General features: G+C 45.7%; 1 long non-coding RNA gene across 1 annotated transcript in view; it reads right to left on the reverse strand.

Moving 5' to 3' along the window:
- LOC143773823 (uncharacterized) overlaps positions 1-16269 on the reverse strand; it is a 30120-nt gene that overhangs the window by 709 nt on the left and 13142 nt on the right. Inside the window, exons 3-4 of the long non-coding RNA XR_013215384.1 lie at positions 8247-8279; positions 4202-4276 (exon numbers count right to left, since the gene is read on the reverse strand). This is a non-coding gene — a long non-coding RNA (uncharacterized LOC143773823). The remainder of the gene's footprint in view (positions 1-4201; positions 4277-8246; positions 8280-16269) is intronic.

The following is a 16269-nucleotide window of genomic DNA, read 5'->3' on the forward strand; positions in this document are numbered from 1 at the left end:
GACTGTTAGGGTATGTGCACACATTGCGGTTTTGACGCTGCGGATTCACAGCAGTTTTCCATCAGGTTTACAGTACCATGTAAACCTATGGAAAACAAAATCCACAGTGCACATGCTGCGGAAAAAAACGTGCGGAAACGTAGCATTGTTTATTCCGCAGCATGTCAATTCTTTGTGCGGATTCCGCAGCGGTTTACACCTGCTCCATAATAGGAATTTGCAGGTGTAAAACCGCAGGTGGAATCCACACAAAAAGCGCATAAAATCCGCGCTAAATCCGCAGGTAAAACGCAGTGCTTTTTACGTGCGGATTTCTCAAAACAGGTGCGGAAAAATCCGCAGAGGTTCCATCTACGTGTGCACATCCCCTTACAGGTTTTGCCATAAATGCTTAAAGATATTGTCCCTAAACATCCCCATATACATTTTCTGCCAATTTTCATGTTGTTTTATACCTTTCTGCTTTGCTTCCTGTGCCCTGGCACCAGTTCTGTTGTCATTGTGAACACTTCCTCTTCAGAATCCTCAGCTACCTTCTTATTACATTTCCCATCATTCCTTGTGCTGGGCTTCAAGCCAGAAGTGAGCACAGATCTGTAACCCCACCTAAACCCCCCTCACTCCTCATGTCACACACTGGCCCAACATAATCTCCTGCACAGACACTGCAGAGAGTATAAGTAATGCATAAAGGAACATTACCCCAGCACTGACAATAAAGATTATTCACTGTTCCGCCTCACTGACATAGATGATGGGATGGATATATGTATGTACGGATAGGGCAAGATACCCTATGTTATTTGCATGTACTACTACTATTTACATACTGCATCGTATATGCTACTTTTGTTTTTGCTTTTTTTTGTATGTATGTACACCCTGCTGTATACATGCAGATGCAAGGAAGAAGTGGCAGCATTCACAGGAACAGAATGAGCTATGCTGAATGCAACCCGTGTGGCAAGTCACACTGTCCCTCATCAGTGCAAAGTGGAGATCTGGTTTGGCTGATTGAGAGGTGTCTAACTGAGATCCATGTTAAGCATGTCAAGGTGAGGAGACTTAAAGCCGCAATGCTCCTCTGGGAAATATGTAAATTGTCTCTTCAGAGAGGAAGAGGACTAGAACTCTAGTGCCACCTATTGGAAGGTAGCAATCCTAACAGTCAATGTCGACCCTTTAGCGAGCCTTGTCACATGACTTAGGATAAAAGCCAAACCAGAATCTCAATTTGCAGACACTGTGTTTCGGGGTACTGCCCCTCGTCAGTGCAAAGTGGAGATCTGGTTTGGCTGATTGAGAGGCATCTGACCGGGATCCAAGAAGTATTGTTTCTCCTTGCGGAGAGTGACATGTTAATACCCCGAAGCACAGTGTCTGCATATTGAGATTCTGGTTTGGCTTTTATCCCAAGTCATGTGACAAGGCTCATTAAAGGGAATCTGTCATCCCAAAAATGGCCTATAAACTAAGGCCACCGGCATCAGGGGCTTATCTGCTGCATTCTGCAATGCTGTAGATAAGCCCCCGATGTATCCTGAAAGATAAGAAAAACAGGTTATATTATACTCACACAGGGGGGCGGTCCTGCTGCAGTCCGGTCCGATGGGTGTCACAGACCGGGTCCAGCGCCTCCCATCTTCACAGGATGATGTCCTCTTCTTGTCTTCCTGCCGCGGCTCCGGCGCAGGCGTACTTTGTCTGCCCTGTTGAGGGCAGAGCAAAGTACTGCAGTGCACAGGCGCTGGGCCTCTCTGACCTTTCCTGGATAATGGATGCACGGATTGCTGAATAAAATGAATGGAGAAATCCCACCCATGCTCTACAGTACATGGAGCGCCCCCAGACGCAGGGCTGCGGGGTACTAGGTACCGGGCCTCTCTGTCTCGGTCCTGGGGTTGTCACGGTGGCTAGACCCGGTCCGTGACCCTGCTGAGGGGTGTCCAATGAAAGGTGTGATGATGGTGCGTGGTGCACGGCGCAGTGAATAACGAGGACACAGGGTTGCAGTCTCTTTACTGAAGGCTTCGGGATCCGCAATCCAGAGCACTGCTAACAGGGCTGGCTGAGACCGGCCGGTCCGAAGGCACATCCAGAATTCCCTTTGCAGGTGGAAATCAGTGCCTACCTTCTAGCGCCTGTGTGTTGTAGTACCTCCCTGCTGAGCACCACGGGATAGTCCTCACAACTAGTGTTGAGCATTCCGATGCTGCAAGTATCGGGTATCGGCCGATACTTGCTGTATCGGAATTCCGATACCGGGATTCCGATACTCTTGTGGTATCGGGTATCGGGTATCGCAACAACATTAATGTTAAAATGTGTAAAAGAGAGAATTAAAATAAAAAATATCGCTATACTCACCTCTCCGACGCAGCCGGGACTTCAGCGAGGGAACCGGCAGCGTTGTTTGTTTAAAATTCGCGCTATTACTTGGTTACGTGAATTCCCGGCTTGTGATTGGTCAGGTCGGCCATGTTGCCGGGACGCGGACCAATCACAGCAAGCCGTGACGAAATTACGTCACGGCTTGCTGTGATTGGTCCGCGTCCCGGCAATATGGCCGCCCTGACCAATCACAAGCCGTGACGTCACGGGAGGCTGGACACGCGCCCATTTTAAAATGAGCGCGTCCAGCCTCCCGGCTTGTGATTGGTTGACCGCGGCGCAACCAATCACAAGCCGTGACGTCACGGGAGGCTGGACACGCGCCCATTTTAAAATGAGCGCGTCCAGCCTCCCGGCTTGTGATTGGTTGACCGCGGCGCAACCAATCACAAGCCATGACGTCACGGGAGGCTGGACACGCGCCCATTTTAAAATGAGCGCGTGTCCAGCCTCCCGTGACGTCACGGCTTGTGATTGGTCAGGGCGGCCATATTGCCGGGACGCGGACCAATCACAGCAAGCCGTGACGTAATTTCGTCACGGCTTGCTGTGATTGGTCCGCGTCCCGGCAACATGGCCGACCTGACCAATCACAAGCCGGGAATTCACGTAACCAAGTAATAGCGCAAATTTTAAACAAACAACGCTGCCGGTTCCCTCGCTGAAGTCCCGGCTGCGTCGGACAGGTGAGTATAGCGATATTTTTTATTTTAATTCTTTCTTTTACACATTAATATGGTTCCCAGGGCCTGAAGGAGAGTTTCCTCTCCTTCAGACCCTGGGAACCATCAGGAATACCGTCCGATACATGAGTCCCATTGACTTGTATTGGTATCGGGTATCGGTATCGGATTGGATCCGATACTTTGCCGGTATCGGCCGATACTTTCCGATACCGATACTTTCAAGTATCGGACGGTATCGCTCAACACTACTCACAACTGTTGTGTCTGTTTCTGATGTTCTTTCTCTCTCCGTCCCCCAGATGATATGGCTAGGATGCACCCGTATGACGGGGTAGGCCTGGAGTTATTCTGGGACCCTAGAGAGGCCCCTCTCCCACAATTGCCTCCGTTGTCTGCTTAGGTGATTTAGGTGAGACAGCCAACCTAGAGTTAACTGTCCTGCCGCTGTTTGAAGTAATGCTTGGAGCCCAATACTTCCTCGGCGTTCCGGCCATCGGCTACGCGCCTCAGTAGGATGTTGCAGATCTCGGGGCACGACTCCTACTGGTGCTATCGCCTTTGTGCTGTGATCTCGTTTCTCACTTCTCCACAATATACTTCGCTTCGTGTCCTTTCTTAAGATGCCGCTGCAATGAAGTGCAGGCGCGGCTCCGTAACATTCTGTCCTTTCGCTAGGCCTCTGTCAGGATCCCACCCCTGACAGGGATCCCCCTGGATCTTCCCAAGCAACGCTCTTCTCTCACTAGATGTTACCTGGGCAAAACCCAGTCAGCTTCTCTCTAACTTCCTATCCAACCCCCAGTTTTACCAGAGTGGGAGGAGTGGCCTAATACATAGAACCCTTTGCTCCCCCTGGTGGCCGGAGTGTGAAGTGTAATGTGTGACTGTGATACCTGGTCAGGTGAACTCCTTTAGTGCCATCAGACGTACCATCACTCCCCTTAGTGGCGGAGCGTCAGTACTGCAATGACCAGGACTCTGGGGCGCTGCATACATATCAGATGAGATATAAAAATTGTCTATTTTTCCATCAATGTTGTTAGCTGACCTTCAATTCTCTGGTTGCACAGTCACCAATGCAATGCATAAATATATTGTATTAAAATGCCTTACAATTCAGTTACCATATATAGATTATTTTCTGTTCATTATCCTAAAAGTCCACCAGCAATATTCTTCACACCCAAACTAATGTTACCCTGAAAGTGAAAAACAAGAAATCAATGTGAATATTTAATTGTGATAATTAAACAGAAGCTTCCAAGGACTGAATTCACAGGTTTTTGAAAGATGGACCATACTCGGATCACAATAGACATTTATAAGGCAAGTAGCTCTGGTGAGGTGACCCCAAGGTTGTATAATTCCCTTTAACATAGCCCAGAAAGAATGGTTGATATTAAAATCTTTCATTATTCCACTTGGTTTATGCTTGGTTATTGTGGTAATGTGACAAATTCACTATCAATCAGGATTTCAAACAAAGAGCTGAGTGGACTCCTGCGGTGGTGGACTTGAGAGCAATTAGGCCCATGTAAGAACCGTGATGCACACACTGTTTTTGAGTCTCCTGGCCCAAACTTGACAGCTTCCCAGGAATATATGAGCCTCTCAAGTTTAGTTCAGGAGATCTATAACCACTCTGTGCTACATGGACATCTGCATCAGGCGTTAATCTTTAGTTACCGTCTACATAAATTCGTGGCCTCCAGCCATGTGGGTGGCACTGGATATCAGTTAAGTCACACTTTCCCTGAGAGTAGTCATGGCCACTGCAGTGTGAATTATGGGTTGAACTGCACTGACGTCATAGTGCTCTCTCACGAAATTCCACGCTTACGCAACCAGCTCACTGGGCATATGTCCCCTGCTTCCTTTTCGATCTGTGCATGGTCCGGAAGCCGCTTTTAGAGAATGTGCAGATCGAAAATTTAGATGGGGACATATATGCAGCTTCAATGCGCATATCCGGAGCGTGCCATTGGCATTTCAACCCATCATTCAAACAGCGGTGGGCATGACTATAGACAACAAGCGCGTGATTAAAGCAATATCAAGAGCCACCCACATTACTGGAAATTAGTAACTAATGATTAAAGTGGGTTTTTTTTTTACTTATATACTTGGGCGCTTAGCTTTACAGACAGATGTTAGGGAAGCAAATTACATGACCTTTTTGATAGTGCGGTCAGTTCAGAAGGACAAAATGACCCCACAGGTTCCCTTTAAAGGGGTTGTCTTTTATGGGAAATCACCTACTAATGCCCCTTATCAATGTCATGTGACCACTAAGACAAATCAGCATCTTTTTATCGGGGTCAGCCTTTACATTTATGTCCCGGTAGAAGAAATACTGTTTCTCCTGCTCGGACACTGTTTCAGGGCTGAGAGCAAATGACTGGTGCCGGTCCAGGTGGTAAGTATATATTTTTATAGATCTTTTTTTACATACAGTTATATGAAAAAGTTTGGGCACCCCTATTAATCTTAAGCTTAATGTTTTATAAAAATAGTTTTTTTGCAACAGCTATTTCAGTTTCATATATCTAATAACTGTTGGACACAGTAATGTTTCTGCCTTGAAATGAGGTTTATTGTACTAACAGAAAATGTACAATCTGCATTCAAACAAAATTTGACAGGTGCATAAGTATGGGCACCCTTATCATTTTCTTGTTTTAAATACTCCTACCTACTTTTTACTGACTTACTAAAGCACTTTTTTTGGTTTTGTAACCTCATTGAGCTTTGAACTTCATAGCCAGGTGTATGCAATCATGAGAAAAGCTACTTAAAGTAGCCACTTGCAAGTTGTTCTCCTGTTTGAATCTCCTCTGAAGAGTGGCATCATAGGCTCCTCAAAACAACTGTCAAATGATCTGAAAACAAAGATTATTCAACATAGTTGTTCAGGGGAAGGATGCAAAAAGCTGTCTCAGAGATTTAACCTGTCAATTTCCACTGTGAGGAACATAGTAAGGAAACGGAAGAACACAGGTACAGTTCTTGTTAAGGCCAGAAGTGGCAGGCCAAGAAAAACAGCAGAGAAGAAGAATGGTGAGATCAGTCAAGGACAATCCTCAGACCACCTAAGAGAGCTGCAGCATCAATTTGCTGCAGATGGAAGAAGGTCCTGTGGACTGATGAAACCAAGATTGAGTTGTTTGGTCATACAAAAAGGCGTTATGCATGGCGGCAAAAAAACACAGCATTCCAAGAAAAACACTTGCTACCCACAGTAAAATTTGGTGGAGGTTCCATCATGCTTTGGGGCTGTGTGGCCAATGCCGGCACCGGGAATCTTGTTAAAGTTGAGGGACGCATGAATTCCTCTCAATATCAGCAGATTCTTGACAATAATGTTCATGAATCAGTGACAAAGTTGAAATTATGCAGGGGATGGATCTTTCAGCAAGACAATGATCCAAAACACCGCTCCAAATCTACTCAGGCATTCATGCAGAGGAACAATTACACTGTTCTGGAATGGCCATCCCAGTCCCCAGACCTGAATATCATTGAACATCTGTGGGATCATTTGAAGAGGGCTGTCCATGCTCGGCGACCATCAAACTTAACTGAACTGGAGTTGTTTTGTAAAGAGGAATGGTCAAAAATACCTTCATCCAGGATCCAGGAACTCATTAAAAGCTACAGGAAGTGACTAGAGGCTGTTATTTTTGCAAAAGGAGGATCTACTAAATATTAATGTCACTTTTCTGGTGAGGTGCCCATACTTATGCACCTGTCAAATTTTGTTTGAATGCAGATTGCACATTTTCTGTTAGTACAATAAACCTCATTTCAAGGCAGAAACATTACTGTGTCCAACAGTTATTAGATATATGAAACTGAAATAGCTGTTGCAAAAAAAACAATTTTTATAAAACATTAAGCTAAAGATTAATAGGGGTGCCCAAACTTTTTCATATAACTGTATATAAAGCAATTGACCAATAGTGACAGCCCCTATAAGTGCGGTCATATGGATAGCTATTATATTGACTGGACAACTTCTTTAACTCCTTACTGACTTCTGCAGTATATTGATGGTGCAAGTATGGAGCAGGCGCATGAAGTGGGCTCAGAGACTTAGCTCACCCCATTGCTGGCAGATGATGACTGTATTACAGTGTAACAATGTGGCACGGGGTGGTAGTAGCAGATAAGGCCACTCAAAGCACCAGTCCACAAGCACCCCGGCCCCTTGCACATAAACAGACAGGACAGATGAAACCCCAGACAATTTACATCTTCTCCATAGTCTCTGCAGCGCGGACAATCAGGATCCAGAAACACAGTTGTAATCCAACAGGGAAACAATTTATTGTAAAGCAAAAGAAGTGGAGAAAGTAGATGCAGTAAATTGGGTGTAACTTTCTGCTCTTTCCCTAGTACCCTTCACTGCCATTTCAGTGGCAACAACAGCGGCAATAACAGTATTAGTGGAAGTCCACAAGCCGATGTCTGGATGCTTATAGTCCTCGGTGGGGCACTTATGTAGTTCAGGTGCCCACTTCCACTGCCCGGGGGTCCGGGGCAACACACTCTGTCCCTTCCAGCGGTCTGACAAGCTCCCAGTCATTGCTGAGCACCATGCAAAAGAGAAAGCCCTTACACAACTCCATTGATGGAAAACTAAAAAATTTTCTGGTCTCAAAAAATGGTGACACAAACAATGACATTCTTTTTTTTTTTAATTTCTGATTTTTTCTTAAACACTAAAAGATTAAATAAAGTGAACAAGTTTGGTATGGCCACAATTGTACTGATGTGGTGAATCATAATACCAGGTCGTTTTTATGACTAAATGAACACTGTATAAACAAAACCCTAAAAAACAATGCAATTTTTTGCAATTTCACCACATTTGGAATTATTTTTCCTGTTTTCCAGTACACTGTATGAAAAAATTTATAGTGTCATTCAAAACTATAAAAATGGATGGTGTCATTATGGCTATGTGAGTGAAAAAATAAAAAAGTTATGGCTTTTTGAATAAGGGAAGGAAAAAAGTAAATGCAAAAACTAAAATTGGCATGAAGTGATGAAGTCAGTGTTCCAGAGACGAGACTTGCACCTATGAGGCATTAATGGTATTTTCTTGGGTTATGAGAAAATTGTCTGGGAAAGGAAAAGCGATATTAGTTATTTTTGCTGCTTACTTACCAGGGTTTCACTAAGGGTAGAGAGTGTTTTCCCCTGAAAACAAAATGCCAAAATGAATAAACTTGTAGGTAACAAGGGCTTAAATATTTGTCTATATTATATGCAATGTATTAAAGGGGATGATCAGGCGGTGCACACACTGTCACAGTTCTTCGTTATTCCCAGTCAGCGAGCAGTCATATAAATGCATATATGCGATTTGCATACTTGTGGTCACGTGTGACCTAGACTTGTTTGGCTTCTCTCAATAGAAGTGAAGTTAGAAAAGTTGGATGAGATTAGTCAGCATGTGACTTCATGTATGCAAATTGCATACATGTGGTTATGGGACCACCAACTAACACTGGGAATACCAAGAAATTGTGACCGTGTAATGATTCAGCAGTCTGCAGTCACGTAGCCTGACTACAGGCTTTTGCACCAAATCTGGGAACTCCAATTAATTTGTGACTCATAAATTAAGTCAAAAATTCTTTAAAGTGTGCTTGTTGTTTCATGTCACTTCTAAAAACAAGCTGTTTGTGTACATGAGGTATAACATTATTTAAGGCCAGTATACAATGGTGAGCCAAAAATTTTCTACACAGTATATTGAAACTTTTGTTGGCCAGATTGTGTTCAGCTCTTCCCATACAAGGTCTCTGTCTCTCCGGTAACTGCTGTGCAGGTTTGAATGTATTATCAGTTCATTTGTGAGTGCAGTACGATAAAAGATGGCTGCCTCACTTGTGATTTTGCATTCTACTGACATCTTCTGCACGAGTGCCTGGCACCTCCACACTATCCAGGCATGAATGGAGACTAGGTCCCATTATCTTTGACCCCGTTCTACAGCAGATTCAGCTTGAGAAAGGCATATTCGTGCCGAAACGTTGCGAAATTGAATCTGTCTTTCAATCTGGTCATCCTGTAATTTTTCTTTTGTTGTATGGTGGAGGTATTTGCCTCATTGGTCTACATTGGACAATATATTTTCATTTGATTATTGTACCTGTTTTTATTATGTATACCCCTCCTCACATGTAAAGCGCCATGGAATAAGTGGCACTATAATAATAAATAATAATAATAATAAATAATAATAATTTGAGTGCTCAAGCTTTTTTTTGTTATTTATTGCTAACTAATACCTTGGAGCACCACCTCGTACACACAGTGAGCACCCCCTATATTCCCTAATTTGAAGATACTGGGGTCACATACCTTGTTGAATTCCTGAATTAGCCCTATATCTGTTCCCCTCAAACAAAAGAAGATGTACATGAATAAATTAACATACCAGTCAGAGAAATATTGTCATGTCAGACGCTGTTCAGACCAGGTCGTCCGACAGACAGCGGTAATTCCGCTTTTGACCACTATTTACTCTTTGGCGTCTGCTAGATTTTGTCTAGCTGTTCCGGGGTTAATTTACCTGATCCTCGGATTGGAAGCTGGGCCATTTCCATGGCCTTTAAATAGTTCTCCTGATCATTGGGCGTCGCCGATTATAGCTTCTGTCTTGCGTTGTTATCTCGGTCTGGAGTGGAGAGCTGGTGGTTGGAGATTGGTTGCTGGTGGTGTATAATCCTTCGTCTTATTTACTCCTTCCTATATTTGTGTTTATTTTGCCCTTTGAATTTCTTAAGAACAGTTTTGTTTCAGCCCCCATTCTTGTGCAGCCAGACGTATCTAAACCACTTGTTGTGGAAGTCGATGCGTCTGAAGTTGGTGTGGGGGCGGTACTATCTCAAGGCTCATCTTTGAGTGGTTTACGTCCGTGCGCCTATTTCTCCAAGAAACTGTCATCCGCCGAACGTAACTACAATATCGGCAACAGGGACTGGTTGGCAATTAAGTTGGCCTTTGAGGAATGGCGACACTTCTTGGAGGGGTCGGTCCATCAGGTAACTGTTATTACCGATCATAAGAATCTGCTGTATTTGGAGTCAGCCAAGCGTCTGTCCCCCAGGCAGGCTCGCTGGGCATTGTTTTTCACGCGGTTCAATTTTGTGGTCACTTACAGACCGGGGTCTAAAAACACAAAGGTGGATGCTCTGTCCAGGTGTTTTCCAGGGGGAGAACCTCGGGAGGATCCAGTACCCATCCTCCAAAAGGGTGTTGTGGTTTCGGCTCTCACTACCGAGGTTGAGGCTGAGATTGCCGAGGCTCAGGAGGAGGTACCCTCTGAGCTTCCCGTCAACAAATCTTTTGTTCCGCTTCATCTCCGCCTAAAGGTTTTGGCGGAGCATCATGATGCCGTCCTGGCTGGTCACCCAGGGGTTAGAGGTACCTTGGAGTTGGTGTCACGTTGGTTTTGGTGGCCCAAGATCCGACAGGACGTGGTCTCATACGTGTCAGCTTGTACCACGTGCGCTAGGGCTAAGACGCACCGCTCCCATCCTGTTGGCACACTACTTCCTCTTGAGGTACCTAGTAAGCCATGGACGGAAATCTCCATGGATTTCATCACTGATTTGCCCTCATCAGCTGGAAACACGGTCATCTTGGTGATTGTTGATCGTTTTTCTAAAATGTCGCACTTTGTGTCTTTGCCTGCATTGCCTAACGCTAAGACTCTGGCTCAGGTATTTGTGCAGGAGGTGGTCAGACTTCATGGAGTTCCATCTGACATCGTGTCTGATAGGGGGTCTCAGTTTGTGGCAAAATTTTGGAGAGCGTTTTGCTCACGGCTGGGAATCAAGTTCTCATTCTTCGGCGTTTCATCCTCAGTCAAATGGTCAGACTGAGCGTATGAACCAAAATTTGGAACAGTACTTACGCTGCTTTGTCTTTGATAACCAGGAGGAGTGGTCTACCTTTCTTCCTTTGGCTGAGTTTGCCATCAATAATCACCGCCAGGAGTCGTCTGGGGAGTCTCCGTTTTTTTGTGCTTACGGGCTACATCCTCAATTTTGTACCTTGAGTCAGAGGGGCTCTTCCGGCGTTCCGGAGGAGGACCAGTTAGGAACACAATTGTCATCAGTCTGGAGGAGAGTTAAACAGCGCCTGTTGAGTGTGGGTGCTAGGTACAAACGTGTGGCTGACAGTAGGCGTGTGCCAGGTCCGGACCTGAGTGTGGATGACTGGGTGTGGTTATCCACAAAAAACATAAGACTCAAGATACCGTCCCTTAAATTGGGTCCACGGTTTATTGGTCCATTTAGGGTCACCGCCGTCATTAACCTAGTTGCGTACCGATTGGAGCTCCCTACGGTGTATAAGATACACAACGTGTTCCACAGGTCTCTTCTAAAGAAGGTCGTGGGTTCTGTGGATGTGGCGCCTATGCCACCTCCAGTCTTGGTGGATGGTAATTTGGAGTTTGAAGTCTCCAAGGTGGTTGACTCTCGTGTAGTGCGTCGCACTTTACAGTACTTGGTACACTGGCGTGGTTATGGGCCTGAGGAGAGGTCCTGGGTACCAGCCTCGGATGTTCATGCTGACCGGCTGGTCATGTTGTTTCACCGCCGTCGTCCGGACAAGCTGGGTCCTATTAGCCGTTAGGGCCCTGGGGTCCCTCGTAGAAGGCGGGGTACTGTCATGTCGGATGCTGTTCAGACCAGGTCGTCCGACAGACAGCGGTAATTCCGCTTTTTACCACTATTTACTCTTTGGCGTCTGCTAGATTTAGTCTAGCTGTTCCGGGGTTAATTTACCTGATCCTCGGATTGGAAGCTGGGCCATTTCCATGACCTTTAAATAGTTCTCCTGATCATTGGGCATCGCCGATTATAGCTTCTGTCTTGCATTGTTATCTCGGTCTGGAGTGGAGAGCTGGTGGTTGGAGATTCGTTGCTGGTGGTGTATATTCCTTCGTCTTATTTACTCCTTCCTATATTTGTGTTTATTTTGCCCTGCACATTTATAGTGTATTCCTGAGTGTCTGCGGCGTGGTGTATATTTTCTTTTATCCTTGTCTGTGCTAACTGTGGGTATTTAAGTATTACCTTTTCACTGGGTGGTGGGTGAAGGTTTCAGCCTAGGGCTGAGCTCAGGAGATAGGGTGAGGTTCGAGGCCTGAACATGCACACCATCAGTGTAAACTTCAGGTAGAGGGTCAGTCAGTCAGGATTTCCCTAGTCTTAGGGAAATTGCAGGAGCCCGGGTTATTAGCTCTCACTCACCTAGTCTCTCCCTGACAAATATGCATTCACAGAACACAGAGGGGAACACTGAATAGAAAAAGTAGGGAAGCTAAATAGGAGAGGACAAGGGATTGGACACAGCCTAGCAACAATCAAAGATAAACACTCCAAAACTCCTCTACCAACAATCATCTCCTCCACTCCTCACTAGGCAGTAAAAGACTCAACACTGGCAATTCAGATTGCCAAAGACAAGTATATCCTATTTTTCGGATTATAAAATACACTTATCTCTATAAAATTTGGGAGAAAATTGGGGTGCATTTTATAATCAAAATTGTAGCTGCAGTGGAACTTACCAAATGCTGTGGAGTAGGGTCCCAGGGTCGTTGCTACCGGATATTTCTGGCAGCGGCAGGAGTTGGCCGATGGCTACAGGCCCCAGGCTGGTACAACAAGGTGTTTGGCAGTGCGGTGGCTCCGCCAACATTTTGTCACAGCCCTGAGCCCTTCACTTTCCATACTCTTTTATATGGTGGACTCTGGGAAAATAGATCCCAAAGGCAGCACATGTTCAAATTGAAATCTCGGCACAAGATCTTGGCTCCCGAGATCTCAAAAGCGTTTCCGGTGGCCATTTTCCTGGAGTCCACCACATTAGAAAGTAATGAAGGAACAGGGCTTCGGACTGTCACAAAATGTCAGCGGAGCCCCCGCACCACTGAACACCCTGTGGTACCAGCCTGGAGCCCACAGCATCTCCTGCCTCCGCAGGCAGCAACCTTGCCACCTGGGACCCCGCTCCACCACCTCTGCCCCCCAGTTAAGCTACCTCAAAACTGGATTATAATATGCACTATTTTATGAAAAAAAAATCCTATTTTCCTCCCGAAAATTTGGATTGCTTCTTATAAACAGGTGTCTCTTATAATCCACAAAATACGGAATATAGGAGAGGGAAGTGCCCAATACTGAACTGCTAAGATCATCCAAGCTGGAAAGCTACAGAGACGCCAAGCTGAACAAATTAGCCAGTCTTCTGGTCCCTCTTTGTTGTGGTAAATCTGTGTCAATTGTGTTGGTAGTTCATACTTATCAAGACAGAGTCAAGCTTTTTTTTTTTTAGAGTGAATGGGGAGTTCAAGGAGCATGGGGGAAGTAGGGGCTCATAAGACGAGAAAGAAGCACATTTCTTTACATAGTTACTTAGGTTGATAAAAGACATAGGTCCATCATGTTCAACCTTTCTCCATCAATTATTCTAATAACATATATTACAACATCCCTATATTTGCTTGCACTATTGATTTATGTTGTTTGTTACAGATACAGGGACCAATTAAAAAAGTAACTTTCACCAGTTTTCACCAGTACGTTAAACTGGCCACTTCCCAGAATAGTGGCTATACAGATGAATAATACAGTTTTTTTTCAGATCTCATTTTCGTTGTAAAGATATTAATTTGTAAAGTTTAGTTTCTAATCTTCACTAAGATCAAGGGGGCATTAGCAGAGATTTGTCTCTGTACTCTTTTACTTTTTCCCCTCGGAAAAAAAAAAAAAATAATAAAGTTGGGCCGCAAGAGTAGGTGAGACCCAACTTTAACATGTAATGATACACACCCTTGCTCTCCTCACTGATCTCTGTGGCGAAAAAGAGTTGAGCAAAACTGTATGTCATAACAAACACTTTTGTGGGGCTCACAATCTAAATTCCCTATCAGTATGTCTTTGGAATGTGGGAGGAAACCGGAGTACCCGGAGGAAACCCACGCAAACACGGAGAGAACATACAAACTCTTTGCAGATGTTGTCCTTTGTGGGGCTTGAACCCAGGACTCCAGCGCTGCAAGGCTGCTGTGCTATCCACTGCGCCACCATGCTGCCCATCACATGTCAGTGCCTCCGGTATATGTAGTGACAGTTTTCTCACGTACGGGAGACACTGACACATGTAGACCTATTCAAATGAATAGGTCTATGCAGATGTCAGCATGTTTTGATGGACCGTGTGTCCGTATGCAAAACACGCAGACATGTCCGTTTTTACCCGGACACACGGCCCGCCAAACGTCCCACACGTGCACACGGTGTAGTGCTGAAGCCGGCTCTGTCATCCATTGTACCCTGCTCTGTCGGCAGCAGCGCAAGCAGGGGACAATGAATGAAAGAAAAAAAAAAAACATGGGGTCGCCGCTATATTTTACAACCAAGCCAGCAAACCTCACAGGTGCAAGCTGCTATGCTAAGGCTGGTAAGAAGCCATGGATATGGGCCCCCCAGCCTAAAAAAAGCATCCCGTAGCTGCCCAGAAAAGGCGCATCTATTAGATGCGCCAATTCTGGAGCTTTGCCCGGTTCTTCCCACTTGCCCTGTAGCGGTGGCAAGTGGGGTAATGAGGGGTTAATGTCACCTTCCTATTGTAAGGTGACATTAAGCCAGCTTAGTAATGGAGAAGTGTCAATAAGACATCTATCCATTACTAATCCTACAGTAGTTAAAGGGTTAATAAAACCACACAGTAAGAAAAAAAGTCTAACGGTATGTGCCCACGTTGCGGATTCTGCTGCGGATTTTTCCGCAGCGGATTTGGAAAATCCGCAGTGCAAAACCACGCGGTTTCTCGCGGTTTCTTCTGCGGATTCCTCTGCGGGTTTTCAACTGCACTTTCCGTATGGTGCTGGTTGAAAACCGCTGCGGAATCCGCACAAAGAATTGACATGCTGCGGAAAATAATCTGCTGCGTTTCCGTGCAGATTTTTCCGCAGCATGTGCACAGTGGGTTTTTTTTCCCATAGGTTTACATGGTACTGTAAACTTTGGGAAAACTGCTGTGGATTCGCAGGGTCAAATCCGCGGATCCGCAGCAAAATCCGCAGCGTGTGCACATACCCTTATAGATGCGCCTTTTTTGGGCAGCTGCGGGCTGCTGTTTTTAGGCTGGGGGGCACATATCCATGGCCCCTTACCAGCCTGAGAATAGCAGCCTGCACCTGTGAGTTTTGTCAGGCTGGTTGTAAAATATAGGGGGGACCCCACATTGTTTTTTTCTTTCATCCCTTCTCCCAGGCAGGAGAGAACGGATGACAGCCGGCTTCAGCACCACATGCAAGGGGACAGCGCTTAATGTAGTGCTGCTTTCCGGCGGCTGTCCATGTGGTCCTGTTGCGGCACACGGGTGGCACATGGCTGCCGCACATGTGCCACACGGATGTGTCACATGGACACGCGGACACGGATATCTCCGGTATCGGAAATATCAGGACATGTGAAACCAGCCTAACAGTGCCGTGGAATGAAAGCTGCAGCTGCAAGAAGTATTTGTAGTGACACACATCTCGGCTCTATTCCACTCCCTCACTTGTAAACACAACAGATGCTAGCAGTGAGATCAATGAGGAAAGCAAGGCTGTGTGTCTTGCACAAATATAGCTAGGTCTGACCTTCTCTTTGGGCAAGTTCTCTATTAATGCCTATTAGGGTTGAGCGACCTTTACATTTATAGGATCGGGTCGGGTTTCACGAAACGCAACTTTTTCAAAAGTCGGGTCGAGTGAAATCGGCCGATCCTATAAAAAAGTCGGGGTCGGGGTCGGCCGAAACTCGAAACCCAATGCAGTGCATTGGCTTTCCAATGGTTCCCAGGGTCTGAAGGAGCGGAAACTCTCCTTCAGGCCCTGCGATCCATATTTAAGTGTAAAATAAAGAATTAAAATAAAAAATATCGCTATACTTACCATCTGATGCGCCCTGGTACTAAGCGGGAACCTTCCTTCCTTAGAATCAGCCTTCCAGGACCTTGCGGTGACGTCGCGGTGACGTCGCGGCTTGTGATTGGTCGCGCGAGCGGTCACATGGGCGGCCGCGTGACCAATCACAAGCCGCGACGTCACCGCGACGTCACCGCAAGGTCCTGGAAGGCTGATTCTAAGGAAGGAAGGTTCCCGGTTAGTACC

Source organism: Ranitomeya variabilis, chromosome 5 (assembly GCF_051348905.1).
Source record: "Ranitomeya variabilis isolate aRanVar5 chromosome 5, aRanVar5.hap1, whole genome shotgun sequence".
Classification (NCBI taxonomy): Eukaryota; Metazoa; Chordata; class Amphibia; order Anura; family Dendrobatidae; genus Ranitomeya; species Ranitomeya variabilis.